The 16,619-nt window shown below is 41.8% G+C and overlaps 1 long non-coding RNA gene across 1 annotated transcript in view; it reads right to left on the reverse strand.

The window, feature by feature from the left end:
• LOC140582156 (uncharacterized) overlaps positions 1-16,619 on the reverse strand; it is a 58,790-nt gene that overhangs the window by 13,005 nt on the left and 29,166 nt on the right. The window lies entirely within an intron of this gene.

The following is a 16,619-nucleotide window of genomic DNA, read 5'->3' on the forward strand; positions in this document are numbered from 1 at the left end:
GCCTCCCTAGCGTGGCAGGATTGAAGAAAGGGGCGGTGCTGCGGGCGGAGGTTTCGCACCCCGATCGGTGCGGATTAATTAATGTTCTGTGCTCCGAGTGTCCCTATGATCAGCAGGTTATTCTACGGGTCTCCGTATTGACACTCCCCTGAGCAGCACTAGTTGGAGGGGCAGCCCGCTGAAAGGGAATATCACTGTCTCACGTAGCTGGGGGCTGGTGTCCCGGGACGGGGGAAGTGAATTCTACTTGGGGTGGTTTTATTTGTACGTGTTGGACTCGTGAGTGCATTAACCGGATGGTGATGTTTTTATTTGCGGTGAAGCTTGACGTGTGTTAGAGAGTGGTGTATCTACCAAGAGTGTGGTGTGTGTTAGAGTGACTAATCCATATTAGCTGCCCCAGGGGGTTGGGGTATTTGCCTGGGACCCTGGTTGCGGCTGGGCTGTGAGTGGGGTGTCCACTAGGACTTGGTGAACCGGGAGGGTGTAACCTGAACGAGTGGGACGTGAGCTGTCCTTCCTGTAGTTGCACTGAAAAAAATGAAACATTGGATCAACTTAAAATATTACTTCATTTTTTCACACTTATTTTTTCAAGTCAGTTCAACTTAAAGTAGTCAATCTAATACACAGGTGTCAAGCTCCAGTCCTGGGGGGCCGGAGCCCTGCACATTTTTGGGTTTCCCCTCATTTAACACAGCTGATTCAACTCCTTGTGCTAATTACCACACAGTTCTTGAGCTGAATCATTTATGGTGGAACAGGGAAGGGACTAAGCTACACAGGGCTCTGACCCTCCAGGACTGCAGTTTGACACCCTTGCCATAGAGTGTTAAGACAATGAGTCTCCACTTCCACATATCTGCCCCATTGTAATATGCGCACAAAAAGTTATGAGGATCAGAAGAGCCATCCCAGATTTACCCACCATCATGAGAAAGACTCTGACCAAAAAGGACCTTACAGCTTTTTATTCTTTTAATTTGAAGCTTTGCTGTTTTGACTGATCTTGATAATTAGAGAGCTGTGGTTTTGGTGGTCTTTCTGCTGACATGTGATTTTATGGCATGTTGGTATCAAAAAATTGGCAGAAGAACTCTTGGAAATATATTGGATGATTCTCCTGATTGGTATATATTTTAATGGTGTGGGGGTTGTGTTTGATTGCCAGTCCAGCCCTTGGATGATTAATATATGCGGAAAGGTGTTAGGACAGTTGTGATACCCTTTTCTGAGCAGCTCCTGGTACCACCCACTCCCCTGTAGACCAATGGTGCTGGATGTATATTTGCATAACATGACACAGTACTGTTTTTGACTTAACAGAATTTTTTTTTTATCTACCGCGATTATGATGAATAGGGCAAGAAAACAAAAACCACAGAAATGGTTCTTGTGTGTTATCTTCTATGGTTTAAGAAGAAGAGACTTTGGCTGTTCCTTCACCAAGCTTGGGCTCTCTAGGAAAAGCATCTAGACCTATACAATTGAGAAGATTTCTTTGTGGATACACATACATTGGAACAAAATGCACTACTCAGACCAATTAACATACACCAACACAAGCAACCCAGAAAAAGTGAGAGCATCAGGTGGTAAATACTAATATCAGTGCCATACCATCCTCAATCGTGGTGGGTTTCTAAATGAAACTCTGAATATTAAATGAGCAAAGTGATTTGATTTGTTTTTCTATCCCAAGTTGTGGTCTAAAAGCAATAAGGCCACCAACCATTATATCTGCTTTAGCAGAAATGCACTCCTTCCACCATTAAGCTCTCACCTTTTCTCAGTACTGCTAAATAATTATGATATGCAGTCTAACACAGTCTACCTTTATAATCCGTGCTTGGTGCCATACATTTAACTCACTTTTACACCACATGCAGTGCTTAGGTGAGCATGACTGATTCTTAACCTGATTGAAAACACCTTTTCCATTACGCTTAAATGAGAAAAGGCTATGTTGGTCTGAGTCTTTCTTATTATGGTGGATTAGTAAAACACAGCAGCTGAATGCCCAAATGAGTTCAAATGAGTGCACATTAAAATGGGGCAGATATGGGCCACCCATTTTGGACTTGCAATTTGGGAAGAGGTTGAGACTCATTGACTTAACACCCTATGGCAAGGGTGTCAAACTGCAGTCCTGGAGGGTCAGAGCCCTGTGTAGCTTAATCACTTCCCTGTTCCACCATAAATGATTCAGCTCAAGAACTGTGTGGTAATTAGCACAAGGAGTTGAATCAGGTGTGTTAAATGAGGGTGAACCCAAAAATGTGCAGGGCTCCGGCCCTCCAGGACTGGAGTTTGACACCTGTGTATTAGATTGACTACTTTAAGTTGAACTGACTTGAAAAAATGTGTGAAAAAATGAAGTAATATTTTAAGTTGATCCAATGTTTCATTTTTTTCAGTGCAGATTGCAAAGTAAGCACTGGGATTCCCTTGATGATGATGCCCACTGCATCTGGCTCATGGGAAACATAGATCCTCATGCTGGCAGTGCTCAGGTCCTCCAGTGCACACTGGTCTCTGCTGTTCCCTGTGACATAGAAACACAATAATTAATTCACAAATCTCAAACTGTCTTATTTGAAAAATAAATTAAATAAAAGTAATGTAATTTAATTCAGATAATGACAGCTTTTGTGAAGACCATCTGAAAAGTACAGACAATCCTAATATGAGATCTTGTACGTTATATGAACTAAGGTGCAGTTCCATGCACATTTTCAATTTGTACATAAAAAATGGAAACCCCAGAAAAAAAAAAAAAACTTGAAATATAACTAAGAAGTTTTAATGCTCATTTATGGTAGAGTTTCCCCCCATCTAATTCCATTATATGTGTGTGAGACATTGCTACAGCAGTTGTCTCCAACACTATACAACATACACCAAAACGGTATAGATGGATAAATAGCACTACAAGTAAGAGTAAAAATATGGAGTTTTGATTTTAGGGTGTGAACAGCCCCTTAAAAAAAAGATGTCAGTAGCTACATTTCAAGTTCTGTATGGAAACTAGGACTGGGCGATATAAAATCGCGATTAAATCGCGCATGCGCAATAATCACTAGGGCTTCAGATGACAGGTGCAACATTTGGTGGTGCGCCAGCTTTTCTGTGCTATACGGACATTTATTTACGCCCACAATATAAGCAGCTTAGTATGGCTAAATTATTAATGAGGCTTTGTATCAGAGCATGTGAGCGGAGTGGAGCTCACAAGGCTGTTGGCTCCGCCCGCTTCTCCGTTCTAATTCCCACTAAGCCGCTCCGCTCAACACCGCTCCTCACTCCAATAAAATGTCCTCCTGCTCCAGTCATATCGCTTCACGTTCGCTCCAATTTAAAAGAGGGACAAATATTCTGCATGCCTAACAAATGTCACCTTAAACCGAAGCCTTATATCATAAAGAAATATGAGCAATGGTAACATTGCCACTCAGAAAATATTTATTTTTAAGCAACATATAGGCAACAACGGACAGGTTTGCCAATGGCATTCCACACAAAAATAGGCTTAACAATAAAGGAATCAGTGGGCTTAATAGCCTAAAGAATATACAGGCTAAGCATCCACGTTTTAAATTCCTCAATTTTTTTCTGTTGATGCTGCTGCTGCATCCACTCTCTTCCATATACTCAATGAGAGTTACAGCTCTCTTTTTCACAGTAGAGGCACTTGGGTCCTAGAGATAATAGGAGAATGAATAAAATATAAATTATTCTCACAGGCAATGTCACTCCAAACCTGGAATGCCATTAATCTGTATTACACAGCAAATGTGCCAGTGTTAAATTAACACTATATGGTGTCTATATGTGTCCACACCATTCAGTGTTACCTTTAATACTTTACAGTGTGCAGTGAGTGTTGTTTTTGCAATGTAAATGTTTAATAACTCTTATAGTGTTCAATTTACAAACTAGAGTGTTAGGATAATGTGTCTCCACCTCTTCCTAGATTGCAAGCCCATTTGGGTGGCACACAAGTACAAAATGGGTGGCCCATATCTGCCCTATTTTAATGTACTCTCATTTGAACTCATTTGGGCATTTAGCTGCTGTGTTTTACTAACCCACCATAATAAGAAAAACTCAGACCAACATAGCCTTTTCTCTTTTTATGCAAGTTTTATGCATTGACAGCCTTCCCTGACTTATCTGGGACTGCTCTGTGTACAGCGGTGCTCTCTGGTATAAATTCCTGTCTGCTTACAGCCCTAGCAGACACTGCTAAGAAACAGCAATGTCCAGGTGCACCAGCTGATCATGTCCTCTAACCGCCTGACAGTGATCTGCAACTCTGAGAATGAGGGTTCAAATAAGAATTACAATGAGACTCTGATAAAACTCTGCTAAGGTGTAATGATAAAGTATGATGCGGTTTGTTATAGGATTAATATACTTTTTGAATGTTGGTTGCTGTGGTTCAGCAGGTTACGCTGTAGCTGATGTTCTGAGATCTTGATCCATGCGCCCCTCTTTAAATCTGAGCACCTGCCCCTCTAAAGGTCTCTGCACGGACCTGGAGCTTTGACCGAATTATGTGGCGGCAGGAGATGGATAATGAATGATGTATCAAAAATATCCTACGCCGTGCCATAGACCGCTTCCGCGTTTGGGAGGAAGCTGATCATTCCTTCTCTGTAAATGAAAGTGAAAGAGATTTAAAGCCAGGGTCGCCATTTTAGCAAAAAGAACGAAAAAGATTCTGGGAGGATTTAAAGATATTTGCTTTGCAAGGTAAGATTATAGTCAACAGATGTAACTGATGAAATATGAATGTTTAACCTGAGGCGTATACAGAAAAATTTTGCTTTGGGTGGCCCTCAGGGTTCAGTTATATTTATGGGGGCGGCCACACCCGACCGTGTCAGTTCTATGATTCCGTTTCGAAAGTAAGTTAATCTATATTTCATTTTTATTATGTTGATGTCTGGTGGCTACCCCTTAAATCCATCCCTGTTTAACACACATACTGGGATTTAATACTTCTCAACATAATTAGATGTTTAATGTAGTTTGAAAACTGTAACTAGTTGCATGGAGTAAATGCTATAGAATATTTTGCGGAATATTAAGTGAATTACTAAATTTGTATAGAATGATATTTAATAACTTAAGCACAATGATGGGACACTAGGCAAACAAACTAGTTAGTTAGTTTCTGGGCTCTGTATTTAATCAGTCATTTCCGGAATAGCAGTTCAGGTAACTAGATGCTGCGGAGTCTGTAGGGGCCACAAACAGTGCGGAAAACTAAACTGTGTGCACATTTTAGGGATTTTGTGAGCTAGATGTAGTATTCCGTGGGCACATTAACCAAAATTGTGCGTCTGATGCAGTATAAAAAAAACCCTGTCCGTGACATTTCCAGGGCTTCTTAATTAAGATGGGAACGAGTTTGTGTGTGCATGAATACTAGGGTTTTGTGGCAATAAATTTATTTGTACAAATATTTGTAATAAGACACAATATTTTTATAGTCAAACTTGAGAATGCTATTCTCTGAAAAATAGCCACAAAGGTTGCATCCAATTCTACGTTTGTGATTTTTGGAACCCCAGTAAAACAGCCTTGATCCCATTCTCTCTCATGTCGCTCATTTTCCTCAACTGAAATGGCAAAGTTACATGTCTATCCCTTCTCTCATAGAGAATTTCATGTTTTTGTGTGACCTTCATGTTCCTCCCCATCCCTGTAACCATGGGAAGGGAAACTCCACACCCAATAAAACCTGATTTTAGTGATTCTCATAATGTACAATATATACTGTACTATATATTACAGAAGCTTTCTTTACTTTTTGCATACAGATCCGAATCTTACCTTGTAGTTTACTTGTGAATAGTAAAGAAAACTATTGAGAACAATTCTCACCTTTAATTAAAGCAATAATTTCATCTTAAATTATTTTTCTATCTTCTGCTTTATGAAATCAGCCATGCAATCTTGTTTTACGTGTTTTTAGTTTGGTAGAGATGAGGAGGCAGAAACAAACCAGTCTATATAACATGTCTGTCTTTCAATTTAAGTTAAACTGAAACTACAGCAAAAACTTGATTCAAGTGACTTTACTTCTAAGTGGATTTTCAGTATAAGAGGTAAGTGTGCTCCTCTATGGTCTTATTCTCTCTCATTCGTTTTGAATATAACATAAAATGTAAAAATTTATTTTTATAATAAAACTTGATTAAAATTAAACTTAATATCTGAATTAACATGCACTGCTGTCAAATTTAGTTTTCTGTCCAGTAATAAAACTGATACCAAATTGTTCTTGCTTTTACATAAAACACCTGCTTATTAAAGCAAATTTACTGGTTTGCAGAGGAAAGCATGGCATGCATGGATGGATTTGGAGATGACTTCTGTTCACTTTTTGAATTCCTTTTGGAACATGACAACACATGGAGCGATAGTAGGACGTACATCATGTACCATGGTACCACAGGAACAGCCGCATTATATATTAAAAAGCACGGATTTCAGCAGTCCAGTGATGGCATGCTTGGACCTGGAGTCTATGTCAGTCGGAGCTTTGAGAAGGCCCAAAGATACCCAATAAATCTGCCTGTCAATGAGCAGCGAGCTGTACTCAAGCTGAGGGTTCGAGTAGGAAAAGTAAAGAAGATCGACCGGCAGGGACACCCCCTCCAAAAAACCTGGCATCAGCATGGATATGACACAGCCTGGGTGCCACCCAAATGCGGAATGGTTCCTAGCGGCTTGGAGGAAGATTGTGTTTGGGATCCCAGCAGGATCGAAATTTTAGATATAATTTACCCACCGCGCTATACAGGGTGGTGTTTTGATCCATAAAAAATAATTAGACAGAGAAACAGAATGGGAAAAAGGAAGGAAAGATATTGAATAAAGAAATTAAAAGATCTATATATAATCTATATGTAGTTTGTTTTTTATAATCTCTTACCTATCATGTTAAAAATTAATCTCTCTCTCTCTCTCACACACACACATAAACACACATATATTGCTAAAAATCATGAAATCAGAGGAACACATAACATAATTTTAATAAAACTGAAACTATTTCACCATAACATTTTTCAAAAGATTCTTAAATTAGTGAGAATGACCAATATTTCAATTTATGTTAAATGGTTTAAATTTGTACAGGTAATTTATTTCCATCAAAATGTTTCATTTCAATGCTTTCAAAATGGCTTCAGGAAAAGATGCCAATAATAAATGAGAGGGGGCATGTTAACACCAGCTTTTGTTTTTAGGCAAAATGGCAAGCCTGATAAAAACTGGCCAGATTTGGTGTTGTGGCAGAACAGCCTCCACATGCCAAGTGAGAAGAACCCATACAGAAATTTTTGTCCTTTTACTTAAAAAACATAACAAATTTGCCAGTGTTAAATTAACACTGCATGGTGTTTATATAATTCTCACCAATCAGTGTTACATTTAACACTTTACATAGTGCAATGAGTGTTGTTGTATAGTATTAAATTTTTATCAGCTCTTATACTATTTCGTTGATACCACAGAATGTTAGATTACTGTAACTCTACCTCTTCCCAGATTCCAAGCCCATATATGGGGCACACAGGTACATAATAGGTGGCTTATGTCTGGGGCAGCCAGCAACTGTGTTTGATTAACCCACCATCATAAGACAAGACCAACAAAGTCTTGTCTCTTGTTACGTAAACTTTGCATGAGGTTAGCTTTGAGTTTCCTGAAGACCAGCACACTATGTTTCTGTAAGCTGAACACATGTTTCTTCTTCCTGACTGTTTTAAAGTTGGGATTGAGTTAGAGAAGGAATATTTAGACATTTCATTATTAGTTTCTTTTTTAAACATGAACAAAATAGTTTCCTTGTACCTGTATAACAGACAGCAAATTGAGCCTGTGGTAGAAAAATTATAAATCCTGTCTTAGAAATAAAGCTCCAGACCTCTCAGTTGGTGAGCAAAGTTATCTCTTTTTTTTGAGCAATCCAGCAAAGTGCTCCCGTCACACTTTGGCACCAGGTACCCCGAGCACCTGGAGCACCCAGTTGATAAATCATAATTCTCTGTTCCAAAAAAGGACTTCTACATTCTGATTGGTCACAAAATACTAACAAACCAAGCTCAAATGTATAACAAACACAATTCTCTCGCTCTATTGGTTCACCTTGGCAGCAAGGAAAAATCCACCCATTTTGCTCAATTTACCAGAACATGTCTCGACTGCTAGGCTCCTACTTGAGATATGAATATAGATATTGATTATATGACATTGAATGACTGCAAATACATGATTAAGATAATATGATTATTGTAACAATTACTTATACATTTGTACTACCACATAACATACTGCGCATGGCCTACTGCAACTACTTTATAAGTACAACTTTTTGTGCACCATTTAGGGCAACTTCGAGTCTCTTCCTGTAGGCAGTTTCTCCCCCTCTTTGCTCCATTGTCCGTCTCTCCAAGGTCCAATCTCTCTTCAGGGACTGTGGAACCAACCAGAGGCAGCTATCACGAAGTGAGGTCACACAGTAATCAAAACAATCTCTTCTTGCCTAAGGCCTAAGACATTACAGACCCACTATGCCTCCCCTCCCAAGCCTACCAATGTCCAATTTCCTTTCCACGCTCCCCCCTTTTGAATACATGAGATCCGCGCTGTTCACAAATAATCAGAATCCACATTGCCGTATTCTTCTAGATGAAAACGTAACGAGGTGAAGTGGACTGGTGGTGGTTGGATGGAACACGTGTCAAAGAGGGTACCTGATACCTTGTGTGGAGCTTAGTAGCTCCCCCATGACGTCATCGCAGATGATTGAATAAATGTACAGGAGAAATTGCACAAGATGTTGATGGGAAAGATTATGAGTGTGCTGTAGATGGCGTAATTAGTGATTTCAGGGATATGGGTCGAATCAATCCATCAGTGGCTGGGGTGTAAACGGGGGGGTGGGGGGGATGTAACACTTGTGTGTGATTTTGTTGACAGTGCATCACTTTGTCTCACGACTTTTTTAGTTTTCGACTGATAGTAATTACACTGTAAAAAAAAGATACACCACATCTAATTAATAAAATTAATTAGATTTTATAACTATGAAGTAAATATGAGTAGTTTCAAATAGAAAACAAGTGAATGAATTAAAATTTTAACAAAATTCTTGAGTTAATATGAATGAACAGAAACATCAAAATGCGTAAACAGCACAAATAAAAATTGTCCATATCACTGATAAATAGTTGAGTAATAATCATCTGCATTTATCAGTGCATTGATTAGAATTTATTCGTTGCGGTCCTTAAAATCTAAATATTCTTTACTCTTAGGAATAACAAACTTAAGCATTTATGAAGAACTCTTCTTTATTGTAAACGTTGCCAAGACAATCTAAAAATGTACAAAGTACACAGCAAATGTCCCAATATTAAATTAACACTACAGTACATGGTGTCTATATGTGTCCACACCATTCAGTGTTACCTTTATATCACAGCAGCACATTTTACTGATTTCATTATGCAATACAGTAGCCAGGTAGATAAAAAAAAAAAGGCCCTATATGTTTACTGTTTCATTACATTAAATAAAAATTCATTCATTCCTTATCCATATTTTATTATCTTACATTTTAGCATTCCAAAACATCCATACATCCATCCCTCATCTACCGCTTGTCCTGGGTTCGGGTCGCGGGGGCAGCAGCTTCAGGAGAGGCACCCAGACCTCCCTCTCCCCAGCTACCTCCACTAGCTCCTCGGGGGGGACACCGAGGCGTTCCAAGGCCAGCCGAGAGATATAATCCCTCCAGCGAGTCCTGGGCCTGCCCCAGGGCCTCCTCCCTGTAGGACATGCACGGAAAACCTCTCCGGGTAGCCACCCAGGAGGCATCCGTACCAGATGTCCAAACCACCTCAACTGGCTCCTTTCGACGTGAAGAAGCAGCGGTTCTACTCTGAGGCCCTCCTGGATATCCAAACTTCTCACCCTATCCCTAAGGGAGAGCTCAGACACCCTGCGTAGAAACCTCATTTCGGTCGCCTGTATTCGCGATCTCATTCTTTCGGTCATTACCCATAGCTCATGACCATAGGTGAGGGTAGGGACAAAGATGGACCAATAGATCGAGAGCTTTGCTTTTTGGCTCAGTTCTTTCTTTGCCATGACGGACCGGTTAAGCGCCTGCAAAACTGTAGATGCCGCTCCGATTCGTCTATCCAGCTCCCGATCTCGCCTATCCTCACTCGTGAACAAGACCCCGAGATACTTAAACTCCTCCACTTGAGGCAGTACGTCTTCCCCAACCCGAAGAGGGCAAACCACCCGTTTCCGGCTGAGAACCATGGTCTCGGACTTGGAGGTGCTAATCCTCATCCCTGCCGCTTCGCACTCAGCTGCGAACCGTCCCAGTGCATGCTGGAGATCCCCAGCAGATGAAGCCAACAGGACTGATACTCCATATGGTTTGCCAGAACCTTTTTGAGGCCGACCGAAAGTCACTTTCCATGGCCTCACCGAACTCCTCCCACGCCCGGGTTTTTGCATCTGCGACCGCCCGAGCTGCGTTCCGCCTGGCCCGCCGGTACCCGTCAGCTGCCTCCGGAGACCCCCGGGCTATTAATTCCCGGTAAGCGTCCTTCTTCAGCTTCACCGCTCCCCTCACCTCTGGTGTCCACCATCGGGTACGGGAGTTACCGCCACGACTGGCACCGACCACCCTGCAGCCACAGCTCCGTACGGCCGCTTCCACAATGGAGGTCCGGAACAGTGTCCATTCAGACTCAATGTCCCCAACCTCCCCTGGCATGCAGTTGGAATTTTGCCGGAGGCACGAGTTAAAGCTCCAGCGAACAGGAGCCTCTGCCAGACGTTCCCAGCATACCCTCACTATGCGCTTGGGTCTCCCCGGCCACCTGAGCCAACTCATCACCAGGTGGTGATCAGTTGACAGCTCTGCCCCTCTCTTTACCCGAGTGTCCAAGACGGAAGGCCACAGATCAGATACGATTATAAAATCGATCATCGACCTGTAGCCCCGGGCATGTTCGTACCATGTCCACTTATGGACACCCTTATGCTCGAACATGGTGTTCGTTATGGACAAACCATGCATTGCACAGAAGTCCAATAACAGAACACCACTCGGGTTCAGATCCGGGAGGCCGTTCCTCCCAATCACCCCCTTCCAGGTCACACTGTCATTGCCCACGTGAGCGTTGAAGTCCCTCAGCAAAACGATGGAATCCCCCCGCGGCACACCAAATAGCATACCGCTAAGGGAATCCAAGAAGGCCGGGTACTCCGAACTGACATTCGGCGCATAAGCACAGATGACAGTCAGAGACCTATCCCCGACCCGAAGGCGCAGGGAAACAGCCCTCTCGTTCACCGGGGTAAACTCCGTTGTTAATGTACCGAGCTGTGGGGCCACCAATAGCCCCACCCCAGCCCGGCGTCGCTCACCCGCCGCAACTCCAGAGTAAAAGAGCGTCCAGCCCCTCTCCAGGAGATTGGTTCCAGAACCTAAGCTATGTGTCGAGGTGAGCCCGACTATATCTAGTCGATACCTCTCAACCTCACGCACAAGCTCAGGCTCCTTCCCCACCAGAGAGGTGACATTCCATGTCCCAAAAGCCAGTTTTGTCCGCCGGGGATCGGATCGCCAGGGCCTCCCTTGGCCGCCACCCGATCCACAAAGCACCGAACCCCTGACATTCCCCCTGCGGGTGGCCCACCTGGGGACAGTCCCGCGTGCCTCTTCGGGCTATGCCCGGCCGGGCCCCACGGGCCAAGGCCCGGCCACCAGGCGCTCGCTAACGGGCCCCTCCCCCAGGCCTGGCTCCAGGGTGGGGCCCCGGTGACCCTAGTCCGGGCGAGGGAAACGGGACTTTGTTATTATGCTTTTTCATAGGGTTCTTTTGGATTGCTCCTTGTCTGGCCCCTCCCCTGTGACCTTTTTGCCTTGGGAGACCCTACCAGGGGCTATTGCCCCCGACAACATAGCCCCAGGTTCACGGAGGCACGCAAACCCCTCCACCACGATAAGGTGGCAATCCAAGGAGGAGATTCCAAAACATACACTTTCAAAATAAGACAATTATCACAGAAGGCAATTTTCAACAAGACCAGACAATTATATTCTGACATCTTCAAGTACTGAGTTGGTCTAGCCAGCTATTTTTGGTAATGTAATGTAACTAATTACCTTTTATCTACTGAAATTTGAACGGACTCGTTATTTTTGTCTTCCGCAAAAATATTAATGGACAAATGCAGCCTATTCCTTAATTTCCTGTTTATGATGTAACGCCATCCGACCTCACGGTGGCGCAGTGAGCGGGTGATATTAGGTATAGCTATAGACACCATCGGACAGTTGTACTCGCACTGTTACAGTAGCGTCACTAAAATAACATAAGTACCCAGACAGCACACATGCATAGGCATGATGTCTCCGCCATGCTTTACCACTAGAACCAGAGGCGATCCTAGGGTCTGTTGGGGCCCCAAGCAAAAATTCACTGGGGGCCCCCCCTCTAACCAGTTTTTGTCATCATTTTAATAAATAATCTGACATTAACAAAAAATTGTGAACAGTAAACTTTTTTTATTTCACAAGTTACCATTTTCAACAAGTTAATGGACTTTAAAATATGAAACCAGCTCTCGTTCGCCATCTAGTGGCTTGGGGGCCCCAAGCAGCTGCCTGCCCTGCCTGCTGACACCTTAAAAGAAAGGTCAGAAAGTCACAACACATTCTCCAGCAAATAACAAATGTTGTAGAGGCAGTCCACACAGAAGAAATCAACTTACCACCCAGATAAACTTGGTGGTAAATTCCCCAATTATATAAAGCGAGCTCAGATGCAGCATGAAAAACCAGGAGCTGACTGGGAAATATATAAAGTACGCTCACTCTTCAAAACATGTAAGTAATTTAGATAGTGTTGCTGTTATATTTGAGGTGCGCTCACTGCAGCAGTACCCTTTGGAAATAGTGCCAGTGCCATTTCTTCCAAGCCCAGTTTGTACCCCTACCATAACTTATAGGTATGGACATGCTCCCACCTGATTGGGCAATAGGTACATGAAGTTGTGTCAGGGTACCGAGGATTAATCTGTAGCTCGATAGATGGTAGAGCTTGCACAAAAGAGAGTCCCTGTGTTTGTTTGACATTTGCGTTTACATTTATTGCATTTAGCAGACACCCTTAGCCATAGACATAAGTGCTTATAGAAGTCTCAACTCACAACAGAGGCCCCTGATCATACATTGTGAGTGGTATTTGTTCCAAACCACGAGCAATTGTTAGTGTACACAGTCAAGAGGTCCACAGATAGCTAATCACTGTAGTTCATGAATGACAGATGTGTTGTGACCATTAGCTAAAAGTTTAACAGAATTACATAACATCTTTTAAATTTCAGTTTCATATCGCTCCACCTTAGAGTGTCTAAGACAGGGGTCATGTTGGTGACCCCTGGTCTAAGAGTGCCTAAAGAATTGTCATTTGTAAAAACATGACAACAGAAGTTCATCATAGTTGTGCTAATCAAGACATTCCTGAAAACTGCAATTTTTGTCTTCTATAGCAGATTATATGAAGGCCAGAAAGAAGGCTAAAAAGGCAGAGACAACTTCTTGTCTCAATTCTGACAGTGACAGAATACTAGGGAAGTATAAACAAATAAGGCAGTGAGTTTGTTTTTGCATTGATTTTTTTGGTAACGCTTTACATTAACTGCATCTTCATAATGCCTTTACTGTATAATCCATTCATAGAACATTCATAGAACGTTAGTGCACAATGAGTGAAGTTTGGTTCATTTTAAGAAATTCCCACCAGGCGGTCAGCGATGTGCTGATGTTAATGCTCTTAAAACAGCAATGTTGTTTAAGTATATGACTGATAAATGGCAGGTCTTGGACTCAAATATCATTACAGAAAGTTTGCTCAAAATCCAGCCAGTTAAGGTCTAAGTTGTTTTGCGTAATCCATTTTAGGACATATATCAATCTATTGGCAAGAAAGTAGTTGTACAAATTGGCAAGCTCCAAAACCCCACAGTTTTTGGGTATCTGTAAAGTTATTAAACTTATTCGTGGTGGTTTGGATTTCCATAGATATTTTGAAAGTAAGGAGTCCAGTGATTTAAACCAAGTCAGCTGAGGTTGACTCGGAACCATTGAGAACATGTACATAAGAACATAAGAACTTTACAAACGAGAGGAGGCCATTCGGCCCATCAAGCTCGTTTGGGGAGAACTTATAATAGCTCAGAGTTGTTTAAATCTTATCTAGCTCTGATTTAAAGGAACCCATGGTTTTAGCTTCCGCTACACTAGCAGGAAGACTATTCCATACTCTAACTACACGTTGTGTAAAGAAGTGCTTCCTCAAATTTGTTTTAAAATGTTCTCCCGCTAATTTCCACTTATGGCCACGAGTTCTAGTATTTAGACTAATATTGAAATAGTCATTTGGCTGAACAGCATCCAGACCCGTTAGAATCTTATAGACCTGAATCATATCCCCCCTTAGTTTCCTTTGCTCAAGGCTAAACAGATTCAGTTCCGCTAACCTCTCCTCATAAGACATTCCTCTAAGACCAGGAATCATTCTTGTAGCTCTTCGTTGCACCTTTTCTAAGGCAGCAATGTCCTTCTTAAGGTATGGTGACCAAACCTGCACACAGTATTCTAGGTGGGGTTTACTGTATGTATTTGTGTCAATATCATTAATGTAAATTAGGAACAATAGTGGTCCTAAAATTGAACCCTGTGGTACCCCACTATGAACGGAGGTGTCAGGGTGCGGGGCAAGCGAGCCGGAAAGCAGGCGAGCAGAGCCGTAAAGACAGACAAACGGGGTTTATTGAGGGATCCGGGCAAACATCGAACATCCAACGTGACACTACAATGACGGATCTGGGCAGACTGACTGAGACAAGGACTAAATACAAAAGACAAGCTACGGGTAACGAGCCACAGGTGAGAACAATCAGGGAATCACACGAGGTAACGAGGTGGGCGTGGCACACATCGGGATCGAACGGAGCGGATCGTGACAGGAGGCCCACTGCGACATTGTGCCTCTAATAACTACTCGCTGCTTCCTGTCAGTTAGCCAGTTTTCAATCCCACAGTTTTCTGCCACAGTTCCTAAAATCCCTGCAGCTTTAAGCTTTAGCAAGAGCCGTTTGTGGGGGACAACATCAAAGGCCTGCTGTAAATCTAAGTAAATCACATCGTAGGCCTTTTTGTGATCAATTTCACTTGTAGCTTCCTCAAAGAACTCAAGTAGATTCGTTAAGCAGGATCTACCTCTCCTAAATCCATGTTGGCTATCCTTTATAATGTTATTTGTATCTAGGTAATCTACCATTTTCCCTTGAATTATAGCTTCCATTATTTTTCCAGTAATGCTAGTTAAACTGATTGGCCTATAGTTTGCTGGATTACTTCTATCCCCTTTTTTGAATATGGGTGTTATATTAGCATGCTTCCAATCTGATGGTACCACACCCCCAGATAACGAAATTCTGGAATATTAAAGTTAAATGTTGGCTAATAATATCCCTCATCTCTTTTAAGACTATAAGTAAGATGCCATCAGGGCCCTGAGATTTATTTATTTTGAGTTTAGCTAGGCTTAGTATCACATCAACCTCAGTTATACATATATTGGTCACAGACGATGCTGTATTCGTATTAATCGGTGGTAAGTTACTTAATTGTGTTCTCTACTGTGAACACCCTTGAAAAATAATCATTAAACTCATTTACTATATCAATTTCGTTATCAATTATAAGGCCCTTACTATCCTGCAAATTAGTGATTTCAGCTTTTAGAGCTCTCTTGGAGTTAAAATATTGGAAGAAACCATTACTGTCATCCTTAGCCTCTAATGCAATTTTTCTTTCTACATCCCTCTTGGATAGCCTAATGTCATTTTTTAACTCTGCCTGTAGACTTAGATACTCCTGCTTAATTTTGAAATCATTAGATGTTTTCCAATTGTGGAACAGAGCCCTTTTCCTCCTGACTTTATTCTTAATTTCCTTAGTAAACCACCTTGGTTGTCGTTTCCTAGATTTAGTTTTGCTGGAAACAGGTATGAAGTCCTCTTGCACTTGCAACAATGTGCTTTTGAAAAATTTCCATGCCTCTTCAACTGTTTTGCTATTTAACTCTGTCCAGTTTACAGTTTTTAATTTCCGTCTCATACCATTAAAGTTAGCCTTCCTAACATTGTATACTTTTAATTTCGACTTTGCTCTTCGGACACTAAAATTAACCTCGAATTTAACCATGTTATGATCACTACCGTACAATGGGTCTAAAACCTCTAATTTTCCAATCCTATCCTGATTATTAGAGAAAACAAGATCAAGAAGGGCTTCTCCCCTGGTAGGGGTATTAACAAACTGAGTAAAAAAACAATCCTGTACTAATTCCACCATCTCAAGATAATTTACAGAAGAGCCAGAGACTGTGTCCCACTGTATCCCAGGTAAATTAAAATCACCCATAACCACCACATCATTTTTATTACTCATAATCCTGATATCATCATATAACATACAGCTACATTAGGTGCTCTATAACAAA

The sequence above is a fragment of the Paramormyrops kingsleyae genome, chromosome 24 (genome assembly GCF_048594095.1).
Source record: "Paramormyrops kingsleyae isolate MSU_618 chromosome 24, PKINGS_0.4, whole genome shotgun sequence".
Taxonomy (NCBI): domain Eukaryota; kingdom Metazoa; phylum Chordata; class Actinopteri; order Osteoglossiformes; family Mormyridae; genus Paramormyrops; species Paramormyrops kingsleyae.